The following is a 19,736-nucleotide window of genomic DNA, read 5'->3' as shown; positions in this document are numbered from 1 at the left end:
GGGAGAGGTTGAATTTACCGAAAATAGAATAAGAATCTCCAAAGTAGAAGAAAAATGGTATACCTTTGTCACCAAATTGGGAAAATATAACGAAGGGGATGGCGTGGAAGAATATAATCTGGCAGAAAAGATTATAAAAATTGTCAGACAAGGCGAGAAAACATTTAAACAAGTGCAAGTGGTTTTTGAGCACTTAAGTGTAGAAAAGGATTGAATGAGAAAGACTCTAGAATTTGTAGGGAGAAGAGAAGAGATCACATGCGGGATTCTGGTTGGGGGGATGGAAGCGTGTAAAATAAAGGCAGCGGAAGAAGCCCCCTTAATACGTACTGGTAGTATGTCATACACAGAAGTCATTAAGAAAATAAATGACAAGATGGACGTGACAAAAATTGGACTGAAAGTTGATCAGTTAAAAATAACCAACGGAGGAGATATACCGGTAAAATTAACAGGGAAAGGGGCGGCTACGAAACTCAAGCAGGAACTAAATGACAAAGTTAACGGCATAAGCATCTCTCCGTGAGGAGAAAAGAAAACCTCTTCACGGTCATTAACATTGACCCATCTATAAATGAAAATATCCTAAAGAGAGCCATCCAAAAATGGACAGGCATCCCCGAAAGTGACGCGCGACGTAGAGGTTAGAACCCCTAGAGAAAATAAATGGCGCCAATAGATGGCAACAATCTCCGCGAGATCAGGCAGAGTCGAACAAATGAGAAGACACCGATCAATAAAAATAGGGTGGGTAGGGTGCCCAATAATGGAGCCAACTGGCATGCTATATATCTCCAAATATTAGGATTAGAGAATATAAGAATATAGTAGACGAAATAATGAACACGCACATTAGGGAAAAACAAAATATGATCGCCGGGAACATAAATGCTAAATATCGACAATGGGGCTCTACCGCAAATGACGAAAAAGGAAAGATATGAAACGAATGGATAGCCCAGGCTGGCCCCCAGGTACTTAATAATAATAAACCAACTTTTATAAGGGGGGCCAGCCAAGCCAAACACACATTGACGTAACTTTTCGTCACGTCCTCGATGATCAATTATTCACCTACCACTGATACATTACATATTAAATTAAGGTAAAGGGGCAGAACATAAGACAGCCGATAAGATATACTGGGAAAACATTTAATAAGCACGTGAACCTATCAGAGGTCAGAAAAATAAACGAAGAGAAAATATCTAACCTTGACCAACTCAGAAAGACACTAAAGAACGCTGTTGAGTTGGCCACCGTAAAGAAAAGGAACAAAGAAAGAACCCCCTAATGGAGGACGGATGAGATTAAAGGCCTACGGGAGGAGTGTCTCCGAGCTTGCAGGAAGTTTACGAGAAGCCAGGGCGTCCACGAGCTCAAAGAAATATACAAACCAGTAAAAAAGAATCTCAATAAAACAATAAAAAAAGAAAAAAACAAGAAAGGTGGCAGAAGCTAATAAATGCTTTAGAAGACGACATATGGGGCGACGCATATAAAATAACAATGAAGTCATTAAAGATGATTGCCCCATACAATGTAGACGAAGACCAGTGGCGAGATGGTGATGCTTCTCTTTCCCAGCAAGGAGGAACAAACCTTCTTGAAGGTCTCCCCTGCGGTGGCGGAGGAATTAACAGAAGAAGAAATAAAGACCGCTGGTCATGAAATCAAGACAGGGAAAGCTCCCGGCCCCGATGGACTGCCAACAGAGGCACTAAAGATGGCAACAACAGAGAAACCAGGTTTGATTAGAAAAATATATAACGATCTACTGCGGAAGCAAGAATTTCCCAGAGAACTAAAGGAAGCAAATCTGATTTTGCTCCTAAAGCCTGGGAAACCCACCGATTCAGCATCCTCTTATAGGCCAATATGCCTTCTGGAGTGCCTTGGTAAGTTCTATGAGAATCTGGTCAAGGAGAGTCTGGAAAGCGTGTTGGCAGATAAGAGAGCTCTGTACAACCAACAATATGGATTCAGAAAAGGTCGATCAGCAGTCGACGCCGCGATTTAGATAAGAAACACGGTGAAAACAAGCAAAAAGAAATGGGTGGTACTTGTTTTATTGGACATTAAAAACGCCTTCAATTCAACGAAATGGGGTCTCATCGTAGAGAAAATTGTCGAACCCGGAATATGTGTCCAATATAATAAGGGACTACTTATCGCAAAGAAGCGTATGCATATTGGAGAAAAATAAGATAAAAATGACTGCTGGAGTACCCCAAGGGTTCTACGATCCACACTATGAAATATTTTATACAACGGGATACTAGAAGTAACCAAAACACAAAGAGTAAGGGCTATTGCATATGCAGACGACCTAGCCCTACTTATAGAAGATATGAATTGGGGTATCATAAACAAAGTAAATAAAGCAATAGAAAAAACTGCGAGATGGATAGAGAGAAATGGCCTAAAACTTGCAGTAGAAAAGACAGAAGTTATCATCTTGAGGGTACCAAAGGGATAAGAAAAACGTAAATTTTCGGTTCAGAGGCTCCGACCTAAGACCCCAGAAGAGCGTAAAATAGTTGGGAATCATACTAGACGACAAAATGGCATTCAGATACCACATACAAGAAGCATGTCGGAAGGCGGAAGAGAGGACCTCGACCCTTAATAAGATATTGTCGAATATAGGAGGCTCCGGTTCATACAAAAGATCAGTTATTCTACAGTCAATTATATCCATCCTACTATATGGGGCATGTGGCATATATAGTGTGGCACGAGATCCTCAAAAAAGCAAAATATAAAGACATGCGTCTTAAAACGCACAGGAAACCATTGATCAGAGTATGCCGTACAGAACCGTATCAACCATTGCCTTACAAGTAGTGGCCGGTGCTGTACCGGTGCATATTCTGGCTAATGAAAGGCTTCGGATGCACCAAAGGGACAATGGAGCTTTAGGTTTAGGAACACAAGAAAGAAAAAGGAGTTTGGAAATCTGGCAGGACCAATGGTCAAAGGAAAAAGACAAGGCTGCCTGGACGAGGGCTCTCCCAGATGTAGTAAGGTAGTATGAGTGTAAACACAAACGTGTCAACTACTTAACCCAATTTATGATGGGACATAAATCTTTCCGGTCTTAAACATATAGAATAAAGAAGACCGAGACACGATCTGTGTCCAGAATGTGGAGTGGTGGATGACGCGCATCATGTGGTATTCGTATGCCCTGCATACAATGTGGGGTGAACCGTGCCACAGCTAGTCCTGGGGTCACATCTAGGAGAGCCACATGAACTAATGAATAAGGCAATTAATTGAAAATAAAATAATCTTTGACTTGATCATTGGTTTTGTGACAGAAACCGTAAAACACAAGGAAGAGAAAGAGAGGAGACGGCAACAAAGGTGAACTGTTTATTATAATGTGTCTTATCTGTCGGCGTCAGTGGGGTGAGCCACTATATAGCTTCCACTACCGACGCCGAAATCTTAAATGAATTCCCAAAGAACTTGACTACATTAAAGAAATCAATTTACATACGTGTTGCTTTGTCTCTACTTGTATCTAGTGTAAGGTGTGTGTCTCCTTTTGGAGCAGCCTATTACTAAATAATGGGCTGGTGTAGATGGAGAAATGAATGTACCACCTAGCGGGGTGGAATATGAATGTCTGGAGTTGCTTGTACCTGTTATCTGATCTTTCGATGGTTGAAATAACGGCCTCGGTCGCTACTTCCTGCCTATCGCTCTGCACAAGGATGGTTACCTTACAAACCAACTCCAGTGCAATCGTGGGTAGGGTGGCGCGACTGGGTTGCTATGGCAATCACGGAGCGCAGACGGAGAGTGACAGATGGGAGTTATGAGTAAAGCTGACGGGTCAGATGGTAATGCTCGCTAAGAGCGGTCCCAGGCCCGTCGGTTGGAGAAAGAGGAGGTGAGTTTAGTTGGTAGGCGGTCAACTACGGTAAGGCGTAGTCATCCGAATCCAACACACCTGGGACACCTTCCCAGAGGTCTTTTAAAGATTCTTACCTCCTAAAAAAAATGATTTAATAAATTAAATGTGCTCGATATCTGCCTTTTATTTGAATAAAATTCATTTATTCGATTATTCAACCTTATATCATCATATTATTTTATTATACGAGCATGTTAATTCCACTAGAGTATAAATCCTAAGATAAATGTATTGGAATACCTGAGCTGCACATTCTCGATCTCTGGAAATTTCGACAAACTATTACAGAATATTAGTCTATTCCGCAATAGTCTCGTTGAAACGAGAGAGGTGATATGCTAATCCAGTTCTGTCAAGAAGAAAAAATAGTCATTGCGAATACCTGGTATAAACTGCCTCCTCGGAGACTCTACACCTGGCAGTCTTCACAGCATACGCATGAAAACATCGTCAGAAATCAAATTGATTTTTTATGAATTAATCAGATATACAGAAGTGGATTGCAAGGAGTAAAAACTTACTCTGGAACAGATTTAGGATCTGATCACAATCCTGTAATAGGAAAATTGAAAATTAAGCTTAAGAAAATTAAAAGAAAATCCATAAAGAAAATTGATATAAACAGCTTAAAGCTACCTAACGTTAAACTAAAATTTACAGAAAAATTAAATGAGGCAATAGTGGATATCACGGCAAGATCTAAACAACCGGCCAGTATAGAAGACAAATGGAATTGTATTAAAAAAGCTATCGTAACCACCATCAAATCTCTGATCGCTTCGCAAAAATACAAAAAGAAGAATTGGATGACTGATGAAATATTATCAATGATGGACGACCGCAGATCATTTAAAAACAAAGACTGAACCAAACATCAGCAGATTAACCGACAAATACGAAAAGAGTGTCGCAAAGCTAAAGAACAGTGGCTGCTAGATAGGTGTGCCAAACATAGAGGAATTGGAAGAAAAACATGACCACTTTAACATACATAAACTCATTATGGATACATAAACTCGTTAAAGAAGTGACAGGTCATACAAAACCTTGCAGTTTTAACAGTATTGTGAAGGATAATAAATTAGTTGCTAATCGCTAGGATCTATTTCAATATTGGAGAAATTACACACAGCAACTATACTCAGACAACACTAGAATAAACTCTGAAAGTAAATATAAAAGTGAACCCTTCCCCAAAATATTGAAGTCAGAAGTTATAAGGGCAATCAAACAGAATCAAATGGGGAAAAGCACCAGGCCCAGACGACATATACATAGAGGTTTTAACAATGTTGAGTGAAGATAATATAGAGGCCTTGGTAGATCTTTTTAGTGACATTTATGGGTCCGGTCAAATACTACAGGATTGGCTTCAATCTTTCCTTACCAATCCCAAAAAAGCCAAACGCTAATAGTTGGGACCAATTCCGAATGATCAGCTTATTGAGCCAGGTCCTAAAACTCTTCTTAAAGATAATTCACAAGAGAATATACAACAGATCTAAAAGAGACATTAGCCCCACACAGTTCGATTTTAGACAAGGATTTGGCACAAGATTAACACTTTATAGCTTAACTGTCCTACTTCTAAAATGCAGAGATCAGCAAAAAGATATCTTCCTATGCTTTATAGATTACCAGAAAGCTTTTTATTGTGTTAATCATTCAGAAATAGTAAGATTGCTTCAGGAACGTTCGATGGATGACAATGACCTTAAAATCATAAAGAACCTTTATATGAATCAAGTGGCATATGTGAGAGTAGGACTGGAATTTAAATCATATCTCTTATTCGAAAAAGGTGTACGACAGGGTTGTGTTCTATCATCCCTCCTTTTTATGCTTTACTCTGAAAGGATTTTCGATAGAGCCTTAAGTGACACTGAAGATGAAATCAAAATCAACGGACAGACAATTGGTAATCTTCGCTATGCTGATGGTACAGTCATAATAGCTAATAGCCAAGAAGCGCTACAACGACTAATAGATAGAATAAACACTGAAGGAGAACGACTGGGCTTAAATATTAATATAGACAAGACGAAGATAATGGTGGTTAGCAGAACACGAAATATGCAATTAAATATAAGAGTAAACAATACGATCATCCAAAAGGTCCCCAAGTTCAGATAACTCGGTAGTTGGATAACTGAAGATCTAGATCCAGACATAGAGATACCTAGCAGGATTAAGCAAGCCAGAACAGTATTTACTAATAAGAGAACCTTGCTAAGCAACAGCAGCCTTAACTAAAGGCTTCGATATCGCTTTGTAAAATGTTACATTTACTCTATATGGTGTAGAAATCTCGACCAAAAATGACAGTGTGATAAACAGATTTAACGCCTTTAAAATGTGGGGTTCTAAGGAGTAGTGATGCGCAATACAAGGTGTTGCTTCCTGATAACACCTCTAGCCACTCCTACTCAATTCCTATCCTCACCTCCAAGAAGTGTGGCTCAATCACACGGGTGAACCCCGGCAAACCTGAGCAACCTTACCGGAGATTGGGTAACCAACCCCAATGGAAAGTAGGGTCAGGGCTGACGAGGAAGGGAGAAATGGTCCTCCGAAAAGGGGGTTGGGTGATAGGCCAGTAACCTATTCTTGTAAAAAAGTACTACTACGAAACCTTCAGATAGGCCTCGGAATGGACGGATATCAAGACGACGACTCTGGCAACGGAATATGGAATTTACGCTGGGAACATGGAATGTCAGAACGCTAAATAGACCAGGAGCACAGAGGATCCTTCTACACGAACTGAAAAGATATAAAATAGGAATCACTGCAGTACAAGAGACTAAATGGTTGGGAAAAGGTATCCGGGACACTAAAACACACACTATACTGTATAGCGGTAAAGATGAAGGAAATAAATAATTTGGAGTAGACTTTATCGTAGATAATAAAATGAAGCACCTGATAACAGACTTTCAAGCCATCAATGAAAGAATCTGCAAGCTTAGGATAAAAACGCATTTCTTTAACATAACCCTTATAAATGTACACTGTCCCACAAATGAACAGGAAGAAGACACTAAGGTAGCCTTTTATCAAGATTTAGAACGAATCTATGACTCAATACCAAGAAACGACATGAAAATGGTGATAGGCGACACAAACGCCAAGATCGGAAAAGAAGAAGAATACACAGGGGTAATAGGGAAACATAGTTTGCATAGAGACACAAATGAGAATGGTCAGTTTCTAATAGATTTCGCAGCTGGAAAGAATATGATTATCAGTTCGACATGCTTCCCACATCGGGACATACATAAGGGCACCTGGATATCACCTGACGGAAATACGATCAATCAAATAGACCATATACTGGCTGAAAAAAGAATGGCGACGAGTATATTAGATGTAAAAAGCAGACGTGGTGCAAGTTGTGACTCAGACCATCTGCTAGTACAGGCACGGTTTAGATGCAAAATCAGTCGACAGGTAAAGGAAAAATATACAAAACAAGAAAAACTAAACTTAGACAACCTAAAAGTCTCTGAGGTAAAAGAAAGATTTGAGAGAACAGTGGATGAAAAATTACTAGAAGAAAACAGAGCAGACTCCACAATAGAAAACCAATGGAACACAATAAGCAGTATCATACTCAACACAGCGAAAGAAGTCTTAGGAACAAAGACACAACGGAGAGAAGAAACATGGTTCGATGAAGAATGCAAACAAGCTATACAGGAAAGAAATAAAGCGCATAAGAATTACATACTCAGACGTACTAGAGAGAGAAAAACAGAACATGAGAACAAAAGACGAAGAGCAGATAAACTGTGCAGGCAGAAAAAGAGAAAGTATGAAAACCAACGGATACTAAACATAGAGAGAGAGTTTAAGGAAAACGAAACACGTAGCGCATACCAATTTATCAAACATCTAAGACAAGGATACAAACCGAGGACTAGCCTCTGCAAAAATAAGAAAGGTGAAATCATTAGCGATATGGACGAAATTAAGAGAACCTGGATGACATATTTTAAGGAATTACTAAACAAAGGGACACAACTACCATTACAACAACAGTGGCAGCAGCAGGCACGACAGGAGGTACAACAACAAGAACTGGGGAAAGATGGAGAAGAAAATGAATTAACTAGACCCCCAACGCTAGAGGAGGTCCAAACGGCAATCCACATACAAAAAAGCCATAAAGCACCGGGAATAGATAAAATACCGGCAGAACTACTCAAGCAAGGAGGAAGGAATTTGATACAACAGATGTACCAGCTAATACGAGAGATATGGATAGAAGAAGAAATTCCCCAACAATGGAAGAAAAGTATAATCTGCCCTATTCATAAAAAAGGAGACAAACTGTTGTGTCAGAATTATAGAGGCATCTCTTTACTTTGTTCGGGATACAAAATACTCACAAACATCATTAATCAAAGACTACAACCTCTCACGGAAAAAATCATCGGGGAATATCAAGCAGGGTTTAGGCAAAATAGATCTACCATTGACCAACTATTTACAGTTAAACAAATACTAGCCAAAGCATGGGAATATGACATGGACGTTTACAATCTCTTTGTAGATTTTAAACAAGCCTATGATTCAATAGATAGAACAATTCTACCTAATATACCGAAAGAATTTGGCATACCATCAAAATTAATACGACTAGTGCAAATGACAATGACAGAAACAGAAGCACAGGTATGTATTCAGGGACAGATCACTGATGCGTTTACGATAACGCAAGGACTGAAACAAGGCGACGGACTAGCTCCAACGCTCTTTAATCTTGTTCTGGAATATGTAATTAGACGGTTGACGGTGAGCGGAAATAACATACTTACAAACAAGTCTACCCAATTAGCAGCATACGCAGATGACATAAACATAATGAGCAGAACAATGAATGCAGCGGAAGAAACCTACGTTGAGTTGAAACAGAGTGCAGAAGCAGTAGGGCTAGCAATAAATACAAATAAAACAAAACTACTCATACAAACCAGATCAAATAGACCGGTGCAACAACACTTTATTGACGATATAGAACATGTAAATAGATTCACATACCTAGGAATGGATCTGGTCGCAAGCAATGAAGAAGAACCGGAAATAAATAGAAGGCTTGTGCTATTAAATTAAGCCTATTTCGCGATGGGCCACATATTCAAATCGCGAGACGTACACCGGAAAACAAAACTCCGGGTCTATAAAACAATAATCAGGCCCATAGTAAGTTATGGTTGCGAAACATGGGTGGTGACACAGAAATCTGCCAATACATTAGATGTGTTTGAAAGAAAAATATTACGTAGGATCCTGGGCCCAATAAGTGAAAACAACAACTGGCGAATTAGGTACAATAGAGAAATATACGAGCAATATAGCGAACCAACTCTAGCACAACATACTAAACTGCAGAGATTACGATGGGCAGGGCACGTGGTCCGCATGCATGAGAATAGAATCCCCAGAAAATTATTAAATGCAAGAATGCAGGGAAAAAGACCTGTTGGAAGACCTAAAAAGAGATGGGAAGATGAAGTCGATGAGGATGCCAGGAACTGCCTGGGAACGCGTTCATGGAAAAGAACAGCGGTAAATAGAGATGGTTGGAGAAGCCTGTTGAAGGAGGCCAAGGCCCGATTTGGGCTGTAGCGCCATTAGATGGATGGATGGAAAATGTGGGTATTTAGAAGACTACTTAAAATTTGCTGTACAGGTCACAAAACAAATGTCGAAGTATTAAATCGAATGGGCAGCAGAGAACGAGAATTGCTGCCAATAACTGAAGAAAAACTGCTTATCTGGGTCATATAATTCTAAATTCCAAGTACCAGTTTTAAAAGCTTATTGTGAAAGGGAAGATAGAAGGAAAACGAGGCATCGAAAGAAAGAAATGCTCATGGCTTAAAAACGTAAGGGATTGGACAAACCTCGATGTCCATGCACTCTTTAGAGCCACACAAGACCAAGAAGAGTATGCCAGAATTGTCGCCAACGTCCACCAATTGGATAGGAAACCATCAGAAGAAGATTGCAGAATATTTGATACCACATAGAGTCACCAAAACGTAGAAGTCTCTCAAACGAAAATAAATGTAGCGTTTAATCTGTTAAAAGCCAACGGAATTAAATCCTTCCTCGGAGATTTGTACGATGAATATATGCATTTGTCTTGTTTTTTGATAACAATAAATATGCTAGTAGATTCAGAATCGAAAACTGCTTATAAAAATGTAAGGTACATCTTTGTATGTTCAAGCAAAGGAACTGCTTTTATATGTATCATGAAAAATAATATTATTTTATCTTTCCTTTTGTAATATTTTAATATATTTTAGATTTTACTTAACTTTTTTACCGTGACTCCCCAAAGTAATTTGGTCCTTGTAGAATTAAATTCAATAAATAAAAAACCAAAAGGGCTACAACCAAATTTTGGTGTTTTAAGAATCTTAAAAAAATAATCTAAACGGCTGGCAAGTTTTAGATTCTTATTTTTATTATTTGTTGTAACGTGACTGAAAGGGTTTATATTTTTAATTTTTACTATCTGATTCCAGTATATATGTGAAATGTCTTTTATATCCTGTTTATCAGTCTCCGTATTGATTTACAGTATTCTTGGAGTCAACATATATTTTTAACTCTTTTTATTTGAAATCAATATCAATCTAACAGAAATTAATAAAAGTATACGCAGAAGTATTTATGCTAAGCTTAAATCTATACTCCATCATTATTCAGTTAGCAATTCAGCACAGGATAACTTTTTATTATTAAATTTGTCAAAAGCAAAAAGATTTCCTTAACTTTTGATTCTGATTATAAATCAGATCTCCTCTAAAATGAAATTTCCATAATAATTAAAATGGATACAAGTCTTCTCCTTTCGCCAAATTGTCTTACTAGATAAAGTTGCCATTGTGCATTTGGCAAAGCACAAATTACAAAACCAATTCAGTTTTACAGAGTTATAATAAAAGTCAGCTTAAAACGAAGTTTAAACAGAAATTTTAAAGCTCCCGCTCCACTTTATATTCACGAATAAAATTAAAACGGTTTTGTTGTACACTTCACAAACGAAACACAAAAATAGATTTTTGTTCGCTTTGATATCTGGCTTAATAACTTTGACTTGATTACACACAAATGGGAATTTTTAGTTATATAGTTAAATCAACGGTAGTATAACATTTCTCTTTTTCTTTTTATTTGCAGTTAACTAATCGAACGCTGGCTTCCGCTGCGTTGGTAACACAACAAACTAAGCGGGGATCTAACTTACCTTTGGCAAGTATCTTTTCCGAGTTTGACTCTTTCGAATAGCTCATCGTCAAATTTGATTTCAACTATTTGATTCTACTATATTTAAAAATTATTGATTTTATTTTATGCACAAATTTTATTGCAAAGATCTAAACACAGGGTTGGTCAATACAGAAAAAACGTAATAATTGATACCCTTGTTAAGTATTGTAATTTTTAAACATTAAGACGGCTTTGCTTCTAACGCTTGTGTGCATATAGCCACAGCGTAAAATGTACTTGACTTCTCTTCAACCCTCAACGGGCAAGGTGTGTTCAAAAGGTATAATAAAGATCGCTAAATAAAGTCCGTTTGTTCAACATTCCTCAAATTAAATTAGTAACTAAAAAGTGTTTAGGAGCATTCCCGGTGTAATAGCCCCTTAACTTATGGTCCTTTACTAGCCAGATACCTAGATGGATGCCGTCTATAGCTCGGAAATCAAACAAAAATTACCAGCCATATTGGATCGAATTTCTGTGTCGTTCCTATTGAAGCAGTTTGGACAAATGACCAATTCAATTATTTGTGATACGGTGCAAATCCTGCAGCCGTTGCTTATCTGATCGACTGTAATTCTCACCTAACACACAAACGACCGAACTCCGAATTTTAAAAGGCGTGAATAGCTAAACCTTTAATTACTTTCTTATCTTAACATAAAGTGTTTATAATTATCATAATTGGGATCTGAATGATAATAGCTCTTATTTGTTTAGTTTCTTTAAGATATTAATATAATAAAATATCCTCAAATATTTATTTAAAATTCTAGATACATAATTAAATTAGCTTAACGGTCTGATTAATAATTTTATAGATATATACAGTGTGTTTAAAATCTTAGTTACACCATTTGTTGCTAGATACATTAGTATTTTAAAATGTCAAAAGTTATTGATAAATTACCTAAGAAAAGAAATTCTATCATAGTTAGTTTAACTACATTTAGTTAATTCGTAGATGATTTTAATACAGCAAGTAGATATGTTACTGAGTTACAAGCTAGACAAGATAATGCAAAACATTTAATACGCGAATTTGAAGGTGTCCAACGTGAAATTGGAGCTTCTATGGATTAAGTATCCGAAGAAGAAATAAACCAACGCATAGACTTCGAGTCATCCTGCTATTCAACGATAAGAAGTATTCAACTAATTATTAAACATTGCAGTTCTACTTCTAATCATAATTCTACATCAGCACAGAAAGCTACAAAAATATTACAGGAATTATTAAAATCCTGTCTCTTCAGCTTCCAAGTTCAATGGAAACTACGAGCGTTGGTTAAGATTTCGTGATTCATTTGATTCAATAATAATTCAGAAGAGAAATATCAGTGAGATATAAAAATATCACTATTTAAAATCATGCCTCTCTGGTAGTAAAAAAAGGTCATTAATTCATTGTCAGTTAGTGGTTTAAACTTTATAATTGCATGGAATCTTCTTCTTGGTAGATTTGAAAACAAGGAATTATTCAATCACAATCACATTAGGTCGATATTCAGTATAAAGCAACTAAAAGAGAATTCTTCTTTTTCCTTACGATATTTAGTAGAGACTATTGCAAGCAATTTGCGTTCATTAAAGTCTCTTAAAGAACCGATAGAAAAGTGGGATTCTCTCCTCTCATACATAGTTTTAGAGAAACTAGATTCAGATACTGCTTATAACTGGGAGAAAAATAAAACAAATAATGCTTTTTTTCGAGATTTCATGACATTTTCTAGTAATAAGGCAAATGTATTAAAAAGATAGAGCAATCTACAAACGCTATAAGACATTCTAGTTATAAATAACAATATTTTTCTCACTTTTCAAACAAGGCATCTAGAACTCATTCTGTTGTTACCAATCAGTCTGTCACATTCTCACGTGCTTTCTTGTAAGGAATTTCTCAAGCTTAATGTTCATTCACAGATAGAGGAAACCAAAAAACGATCATTATGCTTAAACTGTTTACATATTGAACATCTGAGGAGTACATGTAAATATGGCAAATACAGACACTGTAAGAGAAAACATCACTCAACACTACACATAGAAACATCAAAAGTTTCCAATCCTTCAAAAAGTCACAAAGATCTCTTTTATATTAAACTAGAGTGGAAAACAAAGGAGTTCTACTTGCAACAGTTCAAATTCTAGTTTCTGATTAACATAATAAAGCTTATACTTGCAAAGCCATTCTTGATAGAGCAAGTCAATATAATTCTGTAAGTTCTAACCTGCTAGATAGACTAGGTCTTCCTAAGACTAATACTCATATTTCTTTCATTAGAATTAATCATATATTTTCAAATATCAAATATCGTGCTAATCTTAAAATTAAATCTCTATTTTCTACATTTGAAACATTTCTAATGTGCTTGGTCACAGACAACGTTTGTGATAAAATGCCTAGTCACAAAATAGATACTTTATCGCTTCAAATACCTTCTTACATTAGATTGAGTGACTAAGAATTCAATAGTCCATCACATATAGATATCTTAATCGGTGCGAGTAATTTCTGGGTACTTTTATGTCTAGGTCAAGTCAAGTTAGGTTCGTAAAACCCGATTCTACAAAAAAACAAGCTGGGATGGATAATCTCGAGTCTTATTCTTAAAATGTCTTCTACCACTATGCACAGTGCAATCTTTTGCATGCTGAAATTTGTTCTGATCTTAATCGATTCTGGAAATTAGAAGAATGTAATGCTTCCAGTTCCAAACCTCTGTCTCAAGAAGAAAAGGATTGCGAATCACATTTCCAAAATACTTATCAAAGGCAAGCAGATGGTGGATTTATTGTATCTTTACCTCTCAAGGACTCTGTTTCCAAACTAGGTTACCCTAAAATGCTACTAATCGCTTTTACACTTTAGAGCGTAGGCTTTAGTTAGACGATAAGTTAAGGCAGAACTACAATGAATTCCTGTTCGAATATTTGTCAATGGGACACATGATACAATCAATATTTAAGTGTCTTTCGGAGTATTCCTTGTGTAATAGCTCCATACTTCTTATCTGAATTTTCACTCGATTTTAATATGACCACCCCGACAAACGTTAAATACAATGCATCATAAAATAAAAATAAGCAAACCCTAAGGGATTAGGCAATAACTGAACGACTCAGTGACGGATACCATAAAATTACTTTAATATAAAAAAAACTTAAATGTCAATATTACGTACCCACATTCATTTTTATAAAAATACTAAATATTGACTTAGGATATTTCCTTACAATTTAATTATAAATATATTTCGGATACTAGCGTCATATAGACATATCGAGTTTCCAGAATGTTTTTCGTCCGCTATAAGACGTCTTAAAGCTTTCTGCCAATTTTTCTTCTTCTTCTTCTTCTTTTTTTCATACAGACATGACTCTGTCTGTTTTTCAATGTGCCTCCAGTAAGTTGTCATTCCATTATTTTCGTGGTCTTTCAACTGATCCTCTTCCTATTGGGAAACCGACTCTTGTCTCTTTACTACTATATTTGTTGTCATTCGGCTTATATGATCATTTCATTCTTGTCTGATATTTCTTACCCATTTCTTGGTGTTCTCCACCTTGCATCTGCGTCGTATATCTGAACGTCTAGCTCTGTCCCATAGTTTCATAACATTAACTTTTCTCTACTGTTGTGTATATAATAAGTGTTTTCATCTCTTCTGTTTCTAACATACTTTCAGTCCTCTCTGTGTCAGGTCTTGTTTCTGCCTCGTAAGTCATTATTGGCCTGATGACTGTTTTGTAAATTCTGCCTTTCGTTTCTTTCTCGATATTTTTATTTCTCCATATTGTTTCATTCAGGCAGCCTGCGGCTCTGTTTGCTTTATTCACTTCATCTTTCACTTCAGTTTCGAGCTTTCCGTAGCTAGATAATGTAATGCCTAGATATTTAAACTCATTCACTTGTTTTATTATCTGACCTTGCAGCTCCAATTTATATCTTAGTGAATTTGCAGTTGTAACCATGAATTTTGTCTTATTTGAGGAAATTAACATGTTTAATTTTCTGACGGTTATATTAAATTCGTGCAGCATACGTTGCAAATCATCTTTAGTTTGGGAAAGTAGTATTGCGTCGTCTGCATAGCAGATTATTTTGAGTTGTTTTTCTCCAATTTGGTATCCTTTTTAGTTCTTACTTTTTTTATTATTTCATCCATAAACAGGTTGAATAATCGAGGACTCAGGGAATCTCCCTGTCTTATGCCATTGCCAGTTTCAATAGGGTTGGTTAGTTCTTCTTCTACTTTTACTTTTATTGTGTTGTTTTGGTAGATATTTTCGATGGTTTCGATTATTCCTAAAGGTATCTCTATATCCGTACAGTAAGTGAATAATGAAAAACGAGTAGACATAGACACGAAACATAGATATGTCGGTTTGTTGTATTCTAATGATTTCTCTCACACTTGCCTCATTTTAAATATAGCGTCGGTGCATGTTCCCGACCTAAAACCTTGTTGTTCTTCTGCTAGTGTTGTAATTTCAATTAGTTTATTTGTTATCACTTTGGTTGTTAATTTTAGTGTTTTGTTTAATAAATTAATTTCTCTGTAATTTTCCGAGTCGGATTTGTCTCCCTTTTTGAAGAGAGGTATTAGGATGCTTGATCTCTATTTTTGGAGAATTCTGTTTTGTTGCATTATTTTTTGGATTAGTATTAATAGTTGTTTGGTCGGACTTTCCAATGTCTGATGACATTTTTTATATGGAGTCAGATAATTAATGATGAACATCTTGAAGTTTAAATGTATTATTTCTGCCAACATATCCTTTCATTAGAGCCCAAATTAGTTCTATGAGGTTCAGTTCTCAGTAATAAGGTGGTAATTGCAACACTTTAAGTTTATGTTCTTTTGTTATTACATCTACATTATACTTTTAAAATTTTGGTAAATATTTTTTGCATAGCTGCAATAACTCTTTTTTGAGTAAACCTTCTGCTAGCACTAATATTTATTTGGTTATTTGTCAATCCAAGAGTTCTTGCCTTCTCCATTTGGTAACGGTTCCATCTTAAATGGTAACTGGCATTGTTCATGACTATTACAGAATTGGTCAGTATACAATCTATCATTTAACTGAAATATTCTCCAAAAACATTAGCAGTTATTTCTTCATGGTAGTCATTCGTAGACTTTGAAATAAGATCTAGCAACCCTTATCAACAAATCATTTATCTCCTTTAATATGAGTAATAATTAAGCGGTGATCTTTACCATTTGGAAATTTTTAGCCCGTAGATACACAAATACCTGACGAGCACTTGTAACCAGTTTATCTTGCCAAACTTTTTTACAAAATACCCTTGATTTATTTATGTTTAATCTAAATAAAAAATATTATTGCCCTCCCTCCTAAATTTTTGACTTTCCCTTAAATATTGCTTCCTTTAAAATAATCTTCTCTTTCTTTATATAGATTTTGTTCATTTATTTTAATCTTATATAAATAAAATATTTAACTTAAACATCCCACAAGAAAACAGTTTCAGAACTTTTTTCAAGTAATATTACTGATTCATATACTCCTAAACCACACTCCCCGTGAAATCTTGCAGTTAGTTTTTAAAAAAAAATCAATAACAAATAGCAAAATAAATTTAAACAGAGGTATAACCACTTATTTATACATACATTTTGATTAAAATTAGAAAAAAATATCTTACTGTGTGCTGCCCTGCTGAGTTGAAAGCTCTTATCTGACAAAATCGCAGTTTTCGTAATAACGGTATTGAGTGGTAGCGAAAAGCATGCTTTACCTTTCTTTCAAAACTGTGCTGTCCTATCTATTATTAAATAGCTATTCTGAAGTGATGTTAGTTGTCCTAAGTTCAAGCTAAAACCTGATTAATCAGCATTATGTCCTATCTGATCTTAACAAACCTGAAGTGTCCTATTATAACAGACAGGACAGTCAGTATTGAAAAATGTTATGTTACCCAAAATAACAGATAGGACATAGTTAGCATTGCACCCATAGACATAGAATACAATATATATTGAGCGTTGCAATATTAGTCCATTCCACCAGTGCAACAGATAAAAACTGAACCAAAGCAGTACCTGCATCCCTTTCTTATTTGCTAGGTTTATCGACCACGTGATATAAATGACCAATGAAAAGGTCACGAGGTCCATAAACCCGGCCCATTAGATAGAGATGCAGGGACTGCTTTGCGTCAGTTTTCTGTGTCGCACTGGGGTAACGCGACTATATTGCAGCAGTCAGTCTATCTGGTATTTTATGTCTATGATTGTATCTCAAAACATCATAACCGAAAATAAAAATCAAAAGTGTTTGTTGCTGGTAATGTTAGTTTTTAGTGTAGAGAATTTGGTTTATACCTCGAAGTAAGTACCCAATTGATCATTATTATTTATTGTGCCAGATAATAGTAACTCCATGACTGTTTAAATATCTCTTATATTTAGTTCCGTTTTTATTTTCATTGCATTTACTGTACTGGAGCTAGAACTTATTAAAAATGTAACTGCAAAATCTCCAACATACAAAACTCACTTTTGAGTGTTCATGAAATTTACTCATAATTGCAGTAGTTAGGTAAGTTAAAAGTTATTCAGTAACATATTAAAAGTGTATAAAGTATTGCTTTGTTTTATTCTAGTATGATCACCAAGGCTTCCACCAGCCCTGGCCGTCAAATGGTTATTCTTGCCTTAAATAGTCAACTAACAGAACTCCTACATGCAAAACAAAAGCTTGTCAATACCAAAAATGTTAACAATGATTCCTACTACGATCCAAAGCAAGTCAGATTTTTGTAGAGAGTCCTCGTCTGCAGCGTCTGCAGAAGAAGGCTGTATCAGTGGTGAAAATGGCGACTTATACGGCGACAATTATATCTGATAATGAAAGTTTAGTCAAAGAAGATGCGTCTTTTTATCAATTAGTTTAGTCTATGGTCTACTACATGGTCACTTCGTCCATATACATTGCTGAAAATAATTACGCTGAGATGTACACCAAAAATTGAACAATTATAAAAAAATAAGAATGCATGTATGATTGCATGAAGTGTTCAGAAGTAATAAATGAAGCGAGATAAAAAGATATGAACAAGTAGTATTAAGAGCTTACAAGCAAGCTCAACGTTTGTTTGTGCACGGTAATATTAAACAACTAAACAGAAGAAAAATGCTGTTGGAACTGATTCGCGTTGCAAACATTCGTACAAATTTTACCTACGGGATGCGAACGGATTTGATATACAACTATGTAAATTTTTTTTCTCGTTACGTTAGGCTATGACAAAAGTAATATAATAAGACAAACAAGACCTATAAGGCACCGATTAGCTCTGAATTCTATTGACAAACAACCGATCGTTAAACATATAAAGTCTTTTCGACCTACCGTATTTCATTATCATCGGGAGCATGCTCCAAATCGTCTATATTTATCATCGGATATTTCAATTACAACGATGTACAATGACTACGAAATAAAAAATCCTGATTGTCAGGGTAGTTATGGGCTCTATCGTCAAGAAATTGCAAAACTCAACATATCGTTTGTACAACTTGGCTGTGAAGAGTGCTTCCAGTGTGCATCATATGATCTCCATAAGACCGAAGCCAATCATGTTATTTCAACAGACAATTGTGTGGTGGGTGAAAACTATGTATCTCACAGAAATAAATATATTATTGTCAGAAAAAAATTAAAAAAAAAGATGCGGAATCGCATGTTCAAAAAAAAACTTTTTTACTAGGCGCATAATTGCTTTTATCGAAAGTTTTGTTTCTGTTTAAAAAGGTACAAATGTCCGCCCTTTAGAAATTTTGTGGCACGAAGAAATATCAGGAAAAAAAAAGAAGATATAGTGTCTACTTTCTACACATTTTTCCTAAATAAAAGATATAAATAATCCATAACACTCTGGCTGGATAATTGCTCGAGGCAGAACAAGAATTATTGATTGTTCAGGTTTTTTGTCTATATAGTAAATGCTACAAAAGAAAACTTAAAACAATTAGTCATAAAATACTTTTAGCGCGGACACACGTTAATGTCCGCGGACGATTTTCACCACAGTTCGAAAAATTATTAAAGAGGGCCAAAACTGTATGGGATTTTAAAAACTATGTTTATTATGTTCTAAATTCAACAAAACAGACCGATGTTGTAGCATTAAAGATTAAAAATATCTATGATTGGACAGATTTTTGTTCACAATACAAATTAGAAAAGTTAATACCACGATGCTATCTCAATACTATTTTGCTCACATTTTTTACAAGGGGCGAGAAAACGTTAAAATATAAAAACTCCTATGACACAGAAGATTAAACACAACTGAACTTTTTAATTGAAAATGCATTTAAATCTGGTGTAGCACCTCCACAAACATCTAACCGCGGAATTAGTCAAGGGAGAAAGCAAAATTTTCTAAATAACCTGCAAGGAATTCCAGTCACCTGGAGGAACTTTTCGAAAGAAATACCGGTAGGCGGTGCTGCTGAAGAGGAAAAAAATGGAGAATTTTAAGGTTTGT

This window comes from Diabrotica undecimpunctata, chromosome 8 (genome assembly GCF_040954645.1).
Source record: "Diabrotica undecimpunctata isolate CICGRU chromosome 8, icDiaUnde3, whole genome shotgun sequence".
NCBI classification, from domain to species: Eukaryota; Metazoa; Arthropoda; class Insecta; order Coleoptera; family Chrysomelidae; genus Diabrotica; species Diabrotica undecimpunctata.
The sequence above is the reverse complement of the archived record's forward strand: the minus strand, read 5'-3'. Positions refer to the sequence as shown.